This window comes from Chionomys nivalis, chromosome X (genome assembly GCF_950005125.1).
Source record: "Chionomys nivalis chromosome X, mChiNiv1.1, whole genome shotgun sequence".
Classification (NCBI taxonomy): Eukaryota; Metazoa; Chordata; class Mammalia; order Rodentia; family Cricetidae; genus Chionomys; species Chionomys nivalis.
In genome coordinates, this window is record NC_080112.1 from 127,301,926 (window position 1) to 127,318,977 (window position 17,052).

Genomic DNA, 17,052 nt, shown 5'->3' on the forward strand with positions numbered 1-17,052 from the left:
GGAAAGACCAACCAAGAGCCATTAGCAGCCCAGCTGCCCATGTTCCACGCAAGGAGAAAACATCAGCATCAGAGTCTAAAATCAGTAGCCCCTCTGGAGATATGATCAGTGTAGAATTGCATTCATATGGAGCAAAGATGGAGCAGTCTTTGCTGATGAGTCAGTGATGCTTGTCTTTCCTCTCCCTCCCTTCCTTAATTTTTCTTCCATTTTTCCCTTCATCCCTTCCTTCCTCCCTTCCTTCCTCCCTCTCTCCCTTCCTTTGTTATTAGTGTGCACTTTTCACTTTAATTTCCTTTATAAGTCTTTATATTGGCCCCATTGTCTTTTATAAAAGTTTTAAAACTATTTAACATTTATCCTCTGACAATTTCATATGTGTAGACAAGTATATTGATGGTATCTCCCTGCCTAACTTCCAATCTATTTTTAAAATGTTTTGTTTGCTTTTCTTTTCTTTTTCTTTTTCTTCTTTTTTCTTTTTTTTTTCTTTTTTTCTTTTTTTTTTGGTGGCATTGGAGATTCAATCTAGTGTCTGGCACAAGCTACCTCTGAGCCACACTGAGCTTTCCCAGTTGAAAGATACTTCATGGATTATTTTCTAAGTTGGCAATTATCTCTCAGCTCCTAAGAGTGTTATTCTACTAGCTTATGGTTTCCTTTGTGGAGAAATCAACTTCAAGTGTAACTATGTATTTCCTTTGAAGATCCTATCTCTTTCTTTTACTCTGAATATCAACAATATGTATATTTTTAGATATTCATTTCATTTATGCCCTTTGGTATATTCTTTCATTGATATAGGTTCAGAAACCTAATCTAAAAATTGCAAACTTGAAATGCCCTAAAATCTAAAACATTCTGAACAGGGTGCCGCAAGTAGAAAATTCCATGTCACAGTCTTTGTTACATGACCAAACTTTCAAAATACTGTATTCGATCTGTATATACAGGTATGTCTAAAACATACAGGATTTCATGATTAGAATTCTTCCTACACTTAGGATATCTCATTATATAGATTTAGATACCTGATAACCCCTTCAAATCATAATCAAAACACATCTTGGTCTAAAATGTTTCAGATGGAGAACGGTTAGTCAGCACTCTCTTCTTTCTATTAATTTGTACTTCTTGAGAATATGGTCTCATGTGTCATATCAGGGTAGAATATTGGTTCTTCATGTTTTGCCTCTGCTGAGTATTCTAGTAAATGTAAGCTAAATCCTTGAGCTAGGTAGCTTAATTGCCTAGTAAATGTAGGTCCATTTTTATAGCTGTCTTAGTGTTTTATTGCTGTGAAGCGAAACCATGACTATGGCAACTTTTATAAAGGTACCCATTTAATTGGGGTGGCTTACAAGTCAGTGGTTCAGTTTGTTATCGTCATAGTGAAAAGTATGGCAGTATGCAGGCAGACATGGTGCTGGCAAAAGATCTGAGAGTTCTCCATCTTGATCCACAAGCAGTAGGAAATGGTCCATTGAACTGAGCATCTGTGAGAGCACATTTCCTCCAACAAGACCACACCTCCTCCAATAAGGCCACACCTACTAATAGTGCCACTCCTTTTGGGGAACATTTTGCTTCAACCACCACAGTATCTTTAACCCATCCTTCTGTATTTAACCAATGTATCATTTCTCTGTGCTACAGTCTTGATTATGTCTATGGACTGATTTTTTAATTCACTAGTTCTTTATTGAACACTCTCCAATTTGTATTAAATCTAGTATGGATATTTTCATTCATATAATTCATATTTGTTTCTTTTTTCCCAAAATATGTTCCACTTTACACGAATTTCCGTAGTTTCCTCTTTCTGGTCAATACAAGATTTCGAAAAAAAGAAAAAAAAAAGAAAAAGAAAAAGGTTTCTACTTGCTTAGTTATTTTTATCCAGAAAACTGATGAATAATTTATTACTGGAAATAGGTTGTTTTTGCTTTATGCATTTCTTTCATCTTTGGTAGGGGCAGCAGCATTAGGCCCTTGATTTCCTCATCTTAATCACAGACTATCTGCAATTATTATTTATGCCTTTAAGAAACCAAATGTTTTCCTATGTTGGCCTTACTTGGTAAAGTAACTCTGCCTCCCCACAGTGTGGTACCTCAGGCCTCAGGCCAAAGAGCCATCAGTAATAACTGAGGATATGGCCAGTATGCCAGCAGAAAAGAAAAGGAGGAAGTCTGCGGTTAGGGTTCTGGCGGAGGATGTTAGATAAAGTTTTTTGTTTGTTTGTTTGTTTGTTTGTTTTTTGTGGAGTGAGGTATAGAAGATGAATGGAATCCATGAGTAGGACACATCAAAAAGAATGTGAAGGCTGATTCCTGAAAATCCTTTGATTTTCTTTGAAGTGGTAGAGAAAGAAAAGCCACAAAAATCACTGAGAAGTTAAAACAAATTTAAAATTGCATTAAAAATTTGTAATCCTGGGATAGAAATATGGCTCAGTGGTAAGAGCACACACTGCTTTTGCACAGGGCCCGAGTTCAAGTGTTCAATTCCCAAATCTCAGATTAGGCTCACAACTGCCTGTAACTCCAGCTACATGTGATCTGATACTCCTCTGATCTCTTCTTCCTTATCCTAAACACACACACTTACATGTGTATACACAGACAGACAGACAGACAGACAGACAGACAGAGAAAGAGAGAGAGAGAGAGAGACCAGATAAGTAATAATTTAAAAAATTTAAAATGATTTAAAAACTGGAATTCAGGAGCTGGTTAAGAGCAATTCAGTGGCTAAGAACACAGGCTTTTCTTCCAGAGGACCCATGTTCAATCTCCAGCACCGGTGAGGTAGCTAACTACTACCATTAACTCCAGTTCCAGGGAATCTAATGTCTTCGTCTGGCCTCTGTAGGCATGAATGCATTTAGTACATAGACATACATGCAGGGAAAAATCATACACATAAAATAAAAAATAAACTCATCATAAAACAAAAAAAAAATCAGAACCCATTGAGCTCTTTGCACTCTGGGAACAAGGAAACGTTAAAAGGATGGAGCATGGAACATGTGTGATCGGGTGGATTGGTGTACCATAATAGCCTCTGAGAAAACAATTTCCAAAGTTGGTATAAGGCAGGAGTCCTGAGAGAGACGGAATGACAAATGGAAGATTTGTAGTTTTAGGGCCGAAGCACAGAGATAGCAGCATCCTGATGAGATTGTGTTACAGACTGGCAAACAATGGCCTGCAGGGCAAATCTAGGCCACTGCATATTTCTGTAAATGTTTTATTAGAATATAGCTGTGCCTTATTCTCAAGCTTGCTAGCTACGGCAATTCTGGGCATGGTGCTATGTGCCTGAAATTGTAACAGGTGTGAGACAGCAGCAGGAGGATTAGGAGTTCAAGGGCACTTCTCTGGGCCTGTGGATTGTAGCATGGTTATTCTTCACAGTTAATATCCACTTATGAGTGAGTACATGCTGTTTTTGTCTTCCTGGGTCTGGGTTACCTCACTCAGGATGATTTCTTCTAGTTCCATCAATTTGCCTTCAAACTTCCTGATGTCATTGATTTTAACAGCTGAGTAAGTCTCTGTTGTGTAAATGCACCACATTTCTTTATCCATTCTTCAGTTAAGGGACATCTAGGTTGTTTCCAGGTTCTGGCTCTTATGAATAAGGCTGCTATGAACATAGCTGAACATGTATCCTTGAACATCCTGTAATGAGGAACCCAAAGGGGATGCATGGATCTCCCTGGTAAGGAGAAATAGAAGAGATCTCTTGGGTGGTCTAGGAATAGGTTGGGATGGAAATTTGAGGGACTGGATTTGAGGGGTGAGTGGAGGGGAGAGTACTGAAAGAGATGACTGGAAAGGGGCTGCTTTTAGGGTCAGATAGAAACCTGGTGCAAGGGAAACTCACTCAAATCTACAAGGATGACCGCACCAAAGACTCCCAGCAATAGTGGGTGATGGTAGTATTCATGGTGGTCGTGTATTGAAGTTCTCTTTGTATTATGTAAATCTTATTTATCTCTGACTTTGAGTTCCCATCGTTTTTTATTTATTTATTTCTGTGTTCTTCTCAAAATTCCCTGGTCTCCAAAAGATAAAATAAAGTCTTTCTAGAAGTTAATGGAATGTGAAACCATATTAAAGTAGAAAATGAAGATCAGGACCAGTGAGCAAAAGGTATCTATAAATATTGTGGCTGTTGCTTATGTATAAGCTCACGTGACTATTTCTGAAATGCAGGGCATATTAGCAGCCATAAACATATACCTTTTATTTTCAAGAGCAGGCAGTATTCCCTTAAGTACTAATCGCCTTTTCTACATCGGGCATGGAAAAACTCAGAGATCTATGACACATTGATTCAGTAGTTCAGAGTGAAAAAGAAACAACCTAGTCTATTCCTCTAAGATACTGGATACAAGAGAACGCATCGTATGCTTGGAATACAAAAGCCAAGTATTTAAAACAGCTTGGAGTTAGCTTAGAATTCCTCCTAGATCAGTGGTTGTCAGCCTTCCTAATACTCAAACTCTTTAATACAATTTTTCCATGTTGGTGACACCCCCAGCCATAAAACTATTTTTGTTACTACTTCATAACTGTAATTGTTCTACTGTTATGAATCCTAATATAAATATATAATATGCAGGATGTCTGATAGGTGACTCCTGTGGGGGTTACAGCCCACAGGACAGGTTGAGAACTGCTGTTCTAGAGGAAGAAGCTCTGAATTGACCAAAAATAAATCTTTGGCATACACTCTGCCTGGAGGTCATATCGATAATACGTATTTCTGGGTCCTAGAAAGATGGCTCAGTGGTTAAAATTAGATGTAGCTCTTGGAAAGGACCTGTGTCCAGCACCTATGTGGCTGTTCAGCTTCATCTGTAACTCCTGTTCCATGGGTTCTAATCCTGTCTTTTGACCCTGTAGGCACTGTCTACACAGGGTGTACATACATGCATTCAGGCCAAATACTCACGCATGTAAACTAAATAAAATAAAATAAAAATATATATTTCTAAGCTTATCTGCTTAGTTTCTAAATTAGTTTTAGGGCTGAGGCTGAGCCCTAAATTTCTAAATCAGTTTCTGGTCTGGTGGTTGTGGCCCATACACTGAATAACTTGGAAGGAAAGGGATGAACAAGAATTATCCAGTGGGAAATGAGATAACATTTCTTCATGATGTTTGCAACATAAAAACTTCAATTGATCACAGCTTTGGGAAAATCTGGGGTTGTGAACACTACTGAGTGCTTGTGGCTTATGCTTGTTTCTTTCACGGCTTTTCTCTTAAACTTGGTCACAGATCTGTTAGATCCACGTGGATCTATCTCTCCTGAATGTGTAGGTGGTCCACTTGATAGACAAGTGGCTGGGGGACAACATGATTAACAAGGGACTCTAATTAGTGGCACAGCTAACACTGGGAAAGCAGAGGCATCTGCTATAGTTGCTAAATATAATTGCTAGAGGAAAAATTTATAAATATTCATTTAGATGTATTTCTCAAAGGCTTGTGTTTGGAACTACAGCTGCTGGGTTGCCTAAAGAAACATAAATGCACCACAATTAATGAATTTTTAGAGGAAGGAAAATGCTTTATCTTTATGGCACAGGCATCTGAGTGAATACCACGGATCAGTGCTTTCTATAGCTCACATTTTGCATGTCATATTTATTAGATACTATTACTAATTCTACTTTTAAATGCTGTAGTTTCTCTGATTCTGGCTTTCTAGATTTAACAGTTACAAATTTAACTTGTGCCGAGTGACTAATACACTATTTAGTGTTTTATGTGATTAAGTTTAGAGTTTGCATACTAGAAATTTTGGCTAAAGACTGTTCAGTTGACTTTTGTTTTCTTTTCAAATAGAAACCTGAAAACCTCATTTTGTTTTGGAACTCCAAAAACGTGTGTGTGTGTGTGTGTACCTATGTGTATTTTAATTTTTGGTACAAATATGGTTAATTCTCTATCTTGTTTCCTTAGGATGAGTCTAGTCATAGTTATTTGTTAACCGTTTGTTCCTAAGAATATGTCCTCATATGAATTAAAAGACACGCTGCTATGGCATTGTCATTTCATCTAGTGCAGTGACTTTATAGGATAACATGGAACAAAGGCCAGAGGCAATGATTAGTCTGGGAAAGCAAGCAGAAAATAGTTTGTAGTGCATAGGTGCCAGACAATGATTTGAGTACGTCAGAAATTAAAAATATGTAGTTGCCCAAGGGTACAGAAGGCAAGACATGTGAATGAGCAAACTTTTTGCCAGAGGTCAGTGCAAAGCACAAGGCAGGACACAGAGGACAAATGACAATGAGAGCTGGGTATCTACAAATATAATCCAGTTGTGTTGAGCTGATATTCAGAAAATTCTGACGATAGAAGACTAGGGCTTCTGGAAGTGATTCTCAGCTTGGGATGTTGTCCCTTAGGGAACGAGAGGCCATGTCTGTCAGCATCTGGGGACACTTTATTTCCTTGAGTTTTTGTTTTTGTTCTTCCAGACAGGGTTTCTTTTTGTCCTAGAACTAGCTCTATAAACCAGGCCGGCCTCAAACTCAGCGATCTACCTGCCTCTGCCTCCTGAGAGCAGTGATCAAAGGCATTCGTTATCGTGCCTGACCCTTGTTTTGTGATTTATTTTTATTAACTAAGGTCTGTAGCTCAGGCTGGCTTCAAACTTACTATGCAAGGGAGGATGACCTTGAACTCCCTATCTTCCTGCTGCTTGCTGCCTCTCAAGTGAGTGGATTCTATACTCCTGTCACATTCTCTGTGTTACAGTGAGGGCTTAAGGGTTAGAACTGGCATTTAGTAGGTGGAAGTCTGACAATACTGCTCAACACTTTAATACTTGGAGAAGCAGAAAAGGGGGAGAGACTCCTTTCCTGCCCATCATAAAGTGTCAAGACTCACATACCTATGACAAATGACAGATAAATGGAGATATAGCTAACGTTTTGGGGAGTTCGTAGTTTCCCATAATTGTTGTATGGGAGCCATCAAACTGAGGACTCAAGCTGAACTTTCCATTTTCACATATAGGAGTACGAAAGTAACATGGGCAGTATTGTAGAAACATCATTGGACAGGGTGAGACTGGGGGGGGGGAACCCAGCATAGAGCCATTGTACAGAGACTTCTTGACCCCTGAACCCTATCTCCATGTCCTAACAGAATATTTTTCCATTTTCGGCTTGTCTTTGGGAAAAAAAAAAAGCATTTCCAGTTTCTATGATCAGCACGTGAGTAGGCAAATTCTGGCTTCTTTGGTGTCCCTTTGGGCAGAACGAGGATCATCCTGGTGAATAAGAGAGAGTCAAGCAAGCTGCTTCTGAGCTTCATTATGTGTTTTGTATTCTGAGTTCCCTTACCCACAATGCCAAGAGCAGCTCCACAACAAAGGATTTTCTGGCCTGATTTTCCATAGAACCAAGACTAACAAACCACCCTCCTTAGCCATGAGACTGACGGATAGCAAGGGCATTGTGGGATTCAAGCATAGACCTCAAACGTCATCTGTTAGGTTTAGTAAGCTGTGTAAATACCTGCAATTTGTGTGCATTTCCAGATTTCTTTACAGGTCTCAACTTCAATGCTAATTGTATGATCTCTCTTCTCCGGTGGAATGCAGTATTAAAACTATCCTCCACCATTAGGCCTTTGAAGGTGATCGAACATCATCCCTTTATTAAACACATCTAAAAAAGTTGCTGATTTTTGTTCCTTTTTAGTCTAGTGGTAAATTTTGTTGACAATGTTTGCATTTCCCCTTTCCTCCTATTATTTTATATCTCTTTCAAACTGGGTCCTATCCCAAGGGCATCCAGCTAAATCCTCTGTGTGGTCTGATTCTTTTTAGCATTATGAAGAGCACCATAGAATACCTTCAGGGTTCTTTGTCACCATTCTCCTTCATGTCACAGAGTTTGGGTGAAAGCCAGACTCACAGCCACTGGGATGCACTGATCACGGTATCTGGTTTAGAAGGGGAAAATCCATAGTTATGATTATCATTGACAATGGCATGCACAGCTTTAACATTTTTAATGTTACTAAAACCGTTAAAATTTATATTCAGTGAAGAATGTTTAGTTCTGAATTAATGAAGTTCCTATTGCCATTTTAAGATCTGAATACTGAAACTGTTTGAATTTTAAGATCTTTTGTGACGGAATAATTTAGATTTCAAGTTAATGGCATGCTCAAGTTAATGGCAAAGACATATGTATATCTTGTCACTATGGAAAGACAGATTTTCTTTATTCTGTTTTGTTCTAATAACATAGGAGGAGATGTCAAGTATGTTTAGGTGAAATGAAAGACAACTTGGAAGTTGTGATGGGTATGGCCGTGTCATTTTATTCTAATATCTCAAAAGGTCTGTATGGTTTGGGACGAGAATGTGATGATTCTGTTTGTTTAGTTTACTTTCCAAATACGGATGCCTCTTCTCTGCCACCTCTCTGCCTAGGCATAAAATAGTACCTAGCTGAAGAGGAGATAGGATGAGAGATGTGTATCCTTTCATGGCCATGACTGACTGAATGGTAAAAGTTGGCTTAGAGACCTGAAGGCTATGGAGGACTCTGGGAAGCAGAGTCCACCTCCAGCATTGGAACAGAGATGTGAAGATTCCCTCAACAAACTTCCTTTCCTCTGCTTTGCGTGTCTTTGCATTCTGCCTGCAGTGATCAACAGAGCAGAAGGAGCAATGTGGTGCTCTAGTGTAGCACTTATTTTTCCTTTCTACATCCACAAAAGGAAACTATTAATCCTTAATAACATGGTGAATTGATGATGGAGTTATTGCTAAGTCTCTGGCATCTGGTCATATTTCACTTTTGGTCATCTATGGGGACTATGGGACTGTTTATGACAGGGAGGGTAATCAATGATACCATCATTCATTCTCCTTTTAAAAAATGTGTTTATTTTATATCTGTGGATGTTATGCCTTAAGGTGTTTGTGCACCATGTTCATGGAGTGCCTGCAGAAGCCAGAAGAGGGCATCAGATGTCCAGGAACTTAAGTTACAGATTACTGTGAGCCATTATGCGGGTGTTGGGGCCAGACCTCAGGAACAACGCTCTTAACTGCTGCGCCATCCATCTATCCAGAACCTCATGCCCTGTTCTCCTTTCGTTGTTTCATACATAGTATGCCATCATTTTCTTCCTAAGACTGATCGTTTTGTGACTACCTTAATTGTAGCATTATTTACTAAAAATATAAACTGATTAGTGCCTGAGAAGGTGAGAATTGACTTGGTTCATTGGTTCAGAACCAAAATTGACAGTTGATTAGTGGACATAAGATGGAAACAGAGGGTCACAGGTTAGAAAATTAAGCCAGTTCACATGTGGGTTGAACTGGTAGAGTGCATGAGGCCCTGTATTATACAGCCCTAGTACTGTAGCAACTGAGCATGGTGGCACACTCATGTAATCTCACCACTCAAGAGGTAAAGTTTACAGGACAAGATATCTAAGTTCAAGGCTATCCTAGGTTACACAGTGAGTAAAACACCAGCCTGGGATACATGCATGTTGACTCATAAACTCAAAAACAGGGTCCGAGAGGTGCTTCAGCAGATAAAGGCATTTGTTTTGCAAGCCTAATGATCTGAGTTCAATCCTGTACAATCCCTGGAACCAAAGTAAAGGTAAAAGATGAGAAATGACTCTATAAAGATGGCCGCTGACATCTACACATATACCTTGGCATAGGTACATACATATGCATTCACACACACAGTAATAATAATAGGTACATACATATGCATTCACACACACAATAATAATAATAATAATAATAATAATAATTTTTAAAAACAAGTCAACTGTTTAAGCAGTAAAATTTCCATTATATTTTAACAACATGGCATACAGGTATGATTTCTTTTGCTTTATGCAAAGGCTTGTTCCTTTTATCATGCCAATTTTCCCAACGTGTCCCTAAAATTTAAAAGTTACTCTTTAGTTTCCACGAATCCTTTTCTGATGAGAACAGGTAGTGCTAATCACCATATACGTTCAAGCAGATGATTTTGATGCATCACTAGATTGCATTTGTTAGTACAAGTTAAAATATCAAACAATAAACAAATGATTACCTGCTTTTCAAGAGCATCATGTTACATGATTCTGGGCCACTTTGTGATGGGTATTTGTCAGTGTGTCCTTTGTAACATATTCTGAAATAAATATATTGTTGATGAAAATGATAGGTGTTCCTTGTCAAAACTCTCAGAGCTCTGTGATTGGAATCTTGGATACAGAATCCTGTCACCTGTTGAAAGAGCTCCCAGATTGATGGTTTCAGTGGGTTCTAAACCCATGTATTAAAAATATAAAAATTAACCAATCTCAATTAGTTTCCAGGACAACTGATTAGTGCCTGAGAAGGTGAGAATTGACTTGGTTCATTGGTTCAGAACCAAAATTCACAGCAGCTTAGTGGACATAAGATGGAAACAGAGGGTCACAGGTTAGAAAATTAAGCCAGTTCACATGTGGGTTGATACCTCGCCATCATTTTTCCTTCAGCCTAACATCCATAGGTTACTGTTTTGCAGGAAACATGGTGCCAAATGTGCAGATTGCTGCAGCCTATATCACAAAACTAACATTACGAAACTTCATCAGACATATTAAAAGAAACTTTTTTTGTAAAAATTGTGATGGGATTGGTTCCATGGAACCACATTCTATATTTTTAATATCGATTAATATTAAACCATTTTTAAAGGATCCATTTATTCTGTCCACTGCAAATTTTCAACTCTGTCTTTTATAATGCACATGCATTAGTGTAATAAGATAGGCAAGTGACTTAGTGGAGTTTACATTGGGATGGCAAAGCTAGTTTCAGGGACCTAATCTAGCTACTCCCCCTTCATTTACTTATTATTTGCATATGTGTGCCAGGGTCTCTTACTGGTGTGTATGAAACGTGAGATGTGTATGTGTGAGATGAGCTATGAGACAAGATCTCTCACTGGTCTGAGACTCACCATAGTCTAGGTTGTGGGCTGCCAAGAGGATCCCAGAGATCTAGACGACCAGTCTCCACTTTTACAGTGCTGGAATTACACCTGCATGCTATCACTCTTGGCTTTTTAAAAATGTGGTTTCAGTGAAGATTGAACTCTGCTTCTCATGCTTGCAAGGCATGTCATTCATTCATTGTCTCAGGCTGCGAAAGAAGTGTTCAGTTAGCTGAGTCAGAGACCCTATGGCACTACAAAACTGAAAAGTATTGTTTATGCACCCAGTTTGCTGACCTTTGGCATTATTTCACAGGGCAGCAGTGAAAATGAGTAACCTTCCCTGTTTCCCATGCAGGCCATGTTTCCTGCACTGCCCTCCTACTGCTTTTCACGAACAGCACGTTGTAATAGTCCAGAGAAGTTTTGAAAAGGCTGACGTCTGACCCAATGCAAGCATTCTGAAGTCATAAACGTGGGGTGCACTGTAGATCCTTCAGTGTCCCTCTTCCCTCTATGCACAAGGAGCTTTGGAGCATCCTTCTTACCTACATTCTATGATTAAAAGGTATTTCAGAAGGACTGACCCCAGATGCTGTGGGAAGAGGACAATTGAGGTTAGCACCCATTGTCAAACCATTCATAACCTTCAACCTCCCCAGAACAGGGCCAAGAAGAAACAAAATCACGATGTCACAATGCACTGCTTCCCAGACTTGAAAGAAATCTAAAACCCATGGGATGCTATTGTCTGTGTTTTCAGAGCTTTTCTTGGCTCTCTGGTGCCTATTTTTATCATGGCACAATGAAAACCCATTGGCAACAGTCCTGGTAGTGGTGTAACATTCAAATATTGATGAAAGATGAGCCGCAAGTTCGAGAAGTTTCATCATAGTTGATTTCTTTTCCTGTATGCCAATTTAGGAACTAAAGATTATTTCAGTAATAATCTTATTTTGGAAAACCTGGTGTGGAGTGTTATTTTGCATCCCTTTGCATGGCTGTGGTTGTAAACACTGTTTATAGAACCTTTATCAGTATTTGCCTCTGGAATTTATAAGCACTTAGTATAATTTGCTATGAAACCACTAGTGGTTTTTTTTCTCAGCTTAATAGAGTTGGCACATATGGGGTATTCAAAAGATAGCAGTTTGCATCCTATAAAATGTCTTATGAATCTAAAGCACTTTTATCTTAGCCATTTAAAATGGTTGATTCATTAATTCTCACAGCCAGGTACTGTTCTCATTTTGCAAATGAGAAAATGAAGGGAATGGCAAAAAGAGGACAAGGGACTTCATCAAAACTATACAGCAAGGCAAAAGCCATTGAGAACTGGAAGTCAGGGTTCCTGCTTCTATCAACTGATTTGTCCCAGCTCAATACTTTTCCTTCCCTGTGTAACAAGCTAAATATGAACCACCCCCTGCAGACGTTTGTAGTGCACCACAAGAGCAAATTGCTGCTCCCTCTTCAAGGATAACTTTTTTCTAACTTTATAAATATATTTTTCTTGAAATGGCAAAATGTAAATAGATCCGTTGGGAAGGAGACATTTTGCTTTTTAAAATTAAGCAGGGACTCCAAGTAGGTGTCTCCAACCAGCTGAGAATTAATTTCGGCTAAGTTCTCCAGCTGCTTGGGCTTGTGAGTTGTTTGTATTCTTAGTGATGTAATGGAGCACATGGTTACATTGCTTATTTAATTTATTAGTCTTTTAAAAGTACTTGAAATCTTGACTAGCCAAACTCAAGGAAAACAGAAATGTACCCAACTTAATCCATTGTACCTGTAATTCCAGTTAAGAGTTTATTAAAAATTTTTAATTTCCAGACCAAATACCCACAGGGAACTATTCCTGTATTAATCACATTGAACACTTTTGACAGGGTCCCTGAGGCAAAGTGAGAAAATCAATTATCAAACAAGGCTCACATTTCTCTGTATAAGTTCTAAGGTAACGGCATAGATTTCCTTCCACAGTCGTAACTAAGCCATATCTGGTCATTAAAAGGGCCAGCTCACTGAGTGTATTTATTGTTTTGATGCTTTAAGGATATGGATACTTGGCTTGAAACAATTCAGTATGTACGGTGTCATATGTCTGGAAACAAAACTACTAGATGTGTTTTTTTTCTACCTACTGGATAAATAAATGTGTTCATAGTGGGATCTTACTAGATAAAGGTGTGAATTATATGATTTATAAATTATAGAACTAGTGGTTAGCAATATATTGTTGTTTAAAATTTAATTTTCTGTATTTTCTTCATTCATTTTTAACTTTTGACAGTTTTTACATAAACACAGTATATTGTGATCACATTTGCTCCATTATGGTGTGGGAGAATTGTCTGTATTCTGTCAATCATGTGTTAAATAAACGCTGATTGGCCAATAGCCAGACAGGAAGTATAGGCAGAAAAACCAGATAGGAAGTAGAAGTGGGGCAATGAGAACAGGAGTATTCTGAGAAGAAGGAAGCTCTTTCCCCAGTCCTGCCCAGACCATGGAGGAAGCAAGATGTGACCTACCCACCGAAAAAGGTACCGAGCCATGTAGCTAACAAATACTAGAATAATGAGCTGGTATACTTTATAAGAGCTAATATGAAGCCTGAGGTAATGGGCCAATCAGTTTATGATTAATGTAGAATTCTGTGTGGTTTCTCTGGGACTTATCAGCTGTGGGAACTGGGCAGGACAGAAACCGCAACAAGCATCCCCTCCTGTTACACCATTACTCTCTTCTCCCCATCCCACTCTTGATGATATCCTTCCTTCCAACATACATAGCTTCCTCTTCCTTTTATGTTACTGTGTGTGCATGTCGTGCGCAGGTAGCCCCAGATACTGTGGGTTAAAGATTGTAACAACCATGGCACATCTGGAGACAGAGTTTCATAATGTTCTTCTTTGTCCTCAGATCTCTCTTTCTGACCCTCTTCAGCAATGTTCCCTGGGCCTTGGAGTGACTGATTTAGGTGTTTGTTTTGGGAATAGCACTCCACAGTTGATTCTTCTCAGTACTTTGAGCAATTATGAGTTTGTGCACTCCCAGAGCAAAAGAAACTTATTCCAACCCAGGATAAGAGCTACAAAAGTTCATTAAGTAGAAATACCAATACTTAGAAGGCAGTTAGACTATATGCCCATTTATCAAAACATCAGTAGTAAGTTCTCTCTAGGGCCTGTGATCACTATAACCATGGATTTTTGACCAGGTTTGCAATTCCAAGCAAACATGTGGAGTAGGTTTCAAACCCATTCTGAAAGTGATTAGTCACCCCCGAACAGTCTTTCCTCTTTTACATCAGGACACTGTGTGCATTGTGGGTAAGGCAATCGATTGTTTTGTGCCCCAGGCATTTTTGTTATTACACAGGATTTTATAAAGCCCTTTTCATGCAAGTAAGAACTGTAATTTGTGCATGTTTCCCATCTACTCATTGAGTTTTCTCCCACTATCCTCCTTGTTTCTGTCAATCCCAAATCAATTTCATTCTAATTTCATGTCATCAGCACACATATGCTATTATTTATCTATAATGTTTAGGAGCAACAAATGAGAGTAAATATGAGATATTTGTCATTTCGAGATGAACTGGAGTCACTGAATGGATGCAACAAGAGCTAAAATAGCAATTTAATTATATTGTGGATTTTGTTATTATTTGGTCTCTGTCTGCATGATCCTTACAGTCTAGTTGAAGAAATCATACAGTAAATAGAGCCAGTTAAATAATTTCACATGTAGTTAATGTTCTGAAGAAACATTAAGAAATTTCTAAGAAGTAGCATGCCTCCCTGACTAACTCTCTACACTCATACATTTGGTGGGTATGGAAAATTGGTTACCAAGTGGATAACAAGTGTGTATTATTATGACATACCATCGTCACTTGTTAACATAGGTTCTCCTTGATCCTTCATTTCTATATGATGCTTTTCAGAAATCTGGGAAGTTGATGTGCCATGTGTGTATGCATGCATGTGCGCACGCACGTGTGTGTTGTTATGTATGTATATACGTGCACTGAAAACAACGAGTTTAGGAATGTAGGGCCTGCTAACAAGATTGCCCAGCATCCCTTCTATATAGTTCCCTTTATTTACCTGGAATTAAGTAGCCCTGCCATGCTAAGAGGGAAGGCATGTTCTTTTCTTTTTTCTTAATTAAAATGTATTTTGGATTAATTTCATTTATTTTATTTTATGTGTGTTTGTGTTTTGACTGAATGTATGTATGTGCATCACATGTATCCCATTGGCAGTTAGAAGAGAGTGTCAGAGCCCCTGGAATTGAAGTTAAAGATATTATTGAGCCAACATCTAGGTATTGAGAAATAAAGTCATGCACGCTGCAAGGGCAACAGTGCTCTTTATGGCTGAACCATCCTTTTAGCCCCAGAGGGAATTTTTTTATAGTCTTTATCAGTGTATGGGCCAAGGGATAAGAAGAAAGGGTCCTCACTTTCTTTGTCACAGTTGAGAAAGAATTCTGTGACCCAAGTCTTCACAGGGTCTCTAGATAATGATGCTGTTTTCTAGTCAGCCATACTTGTTTACAGCTATAATGTCTCTTTACTCAGAAGATCTAAAGAAACACCTGAATTCTCTCTCTCAGTGAAAAAATGTTGTTGTGAAGGACGTTGGGGATGAGGACCTGAACTCAGAGCTGATACCGGAAGAGAGGGAGAATCAACCCTAGGGATAATGTGAAGAGGTTTTCAAGAGGGGGCAATACAAGGCAAACCATGAGCCTGGCTTGCTGAAAGATGCTACACTGTGAAAGGTCCCAGGACAAGCAGGAAAGGAAACAGGCACATTTACAGGATGCCTGAGCCAGGTCACTCAAAGCTCTGTAGGTTGTGAGGTGGGGCTTTATCTGAACACTGACAGGAAACCTAAGAAATTCTCTAAGGCTGAGTGATGTGTATATTTTTAGATTATATTGGATTGTATATTATATGTAATATAGTGGAATACACACATATATCAGATTATATATTGATCCACAAAGTGGATAAGTAAATCAATTTAATTAGTCATAAGCAGCATTTTAATTTTAAATCATGGTAAGAACAGAATAGAACATTTAAGAGTTCTTTATTTAGAATTGGGTGCTTCTAATGAACATCATTCAATTAAGTTTTGATTTGTCATTATGTTTCATTAGTATTAATATTTTTCTTTTTTAAACCTCTGCCCATTACTGGAATGTATTAGTTTCATTTCTGTAGCTCTGATACAATACCAAGACCACGGCAATTTACAGAAGGATGAGTTTTTTTGGGCTATGGTTCCAGAGAAATAAGAGTCCATCGTGGCGTGGAAACATAGCAGTCAACACCAGCCATGAAACACCAGAAGAAGAAAGCTCAATGCATACATCTTGAACCTCAACCACAAATTAGAGAGAGCAATTTGGAAGTGTTGTGAGGCTTTTTAATCTCAATACCCACCTCCAATGATGCATTTCGCCCAGCAAGTCTGTACCACCTAAATCTCCCCAAACAGTTCTACTAAGTGGAGATGAAGCATCCAAATATCCAAATGATGGGGCATATTGTTCAACCCTTTGCATTCACATCTAACATTTGATGAGATACAGCATAACTATTCTATGTATGCATGAGGGGAATGAGTTGGGATGTGACACTCATTTCTGACTATGGCTCACAGTTCCTGCTCTCTATACATCTGGGGGTCTAGATAATGGTAGCAAGGCTGGAACAGCCTGACATTTATAGAGATAATTCTACCTTCAGTTAGATGACCTCATTCTGGGTGGTTGATTGGAAGGAAAGATTAGTGGCTTTGGACTCCGGGAACTAATTCAGTTGTTAGGCTGCCTATAATAAGTAGACCAGACAAGTGTGATCAAGCTTACAGCCTTAGGCAACTGTAGTTAAGTGTAACTGGGACACAGAGAGACTGCTCAGTAGACACAGTAACTCTGAGATATGGAAAAACCTGAAGCTCTTCAAGGCATGTTACCTGGTCTGCAACCTACAATTAGTAAAGCTTTGGCCTTCTGTGGCCCGTGGGTGGCCCATAGATATG

The 17,052-nt window shown here is 38.7% G+C and overlaps 1 protein-coding gene across 7 annotated transcripts in view; it reads left to right on the forward strand.

Annotated features, from left to right (window-relative positions):
* Positions 1-17,052, forward strand: part of Frmpd4 (FERM and PDZ domain containing 4) — a 631,873-nt gene that overhangs the window by 194,877 nt on the left and 419,944 nt on the right. The gene's annotated exons all lie outside the window — the stretch shown is intronic.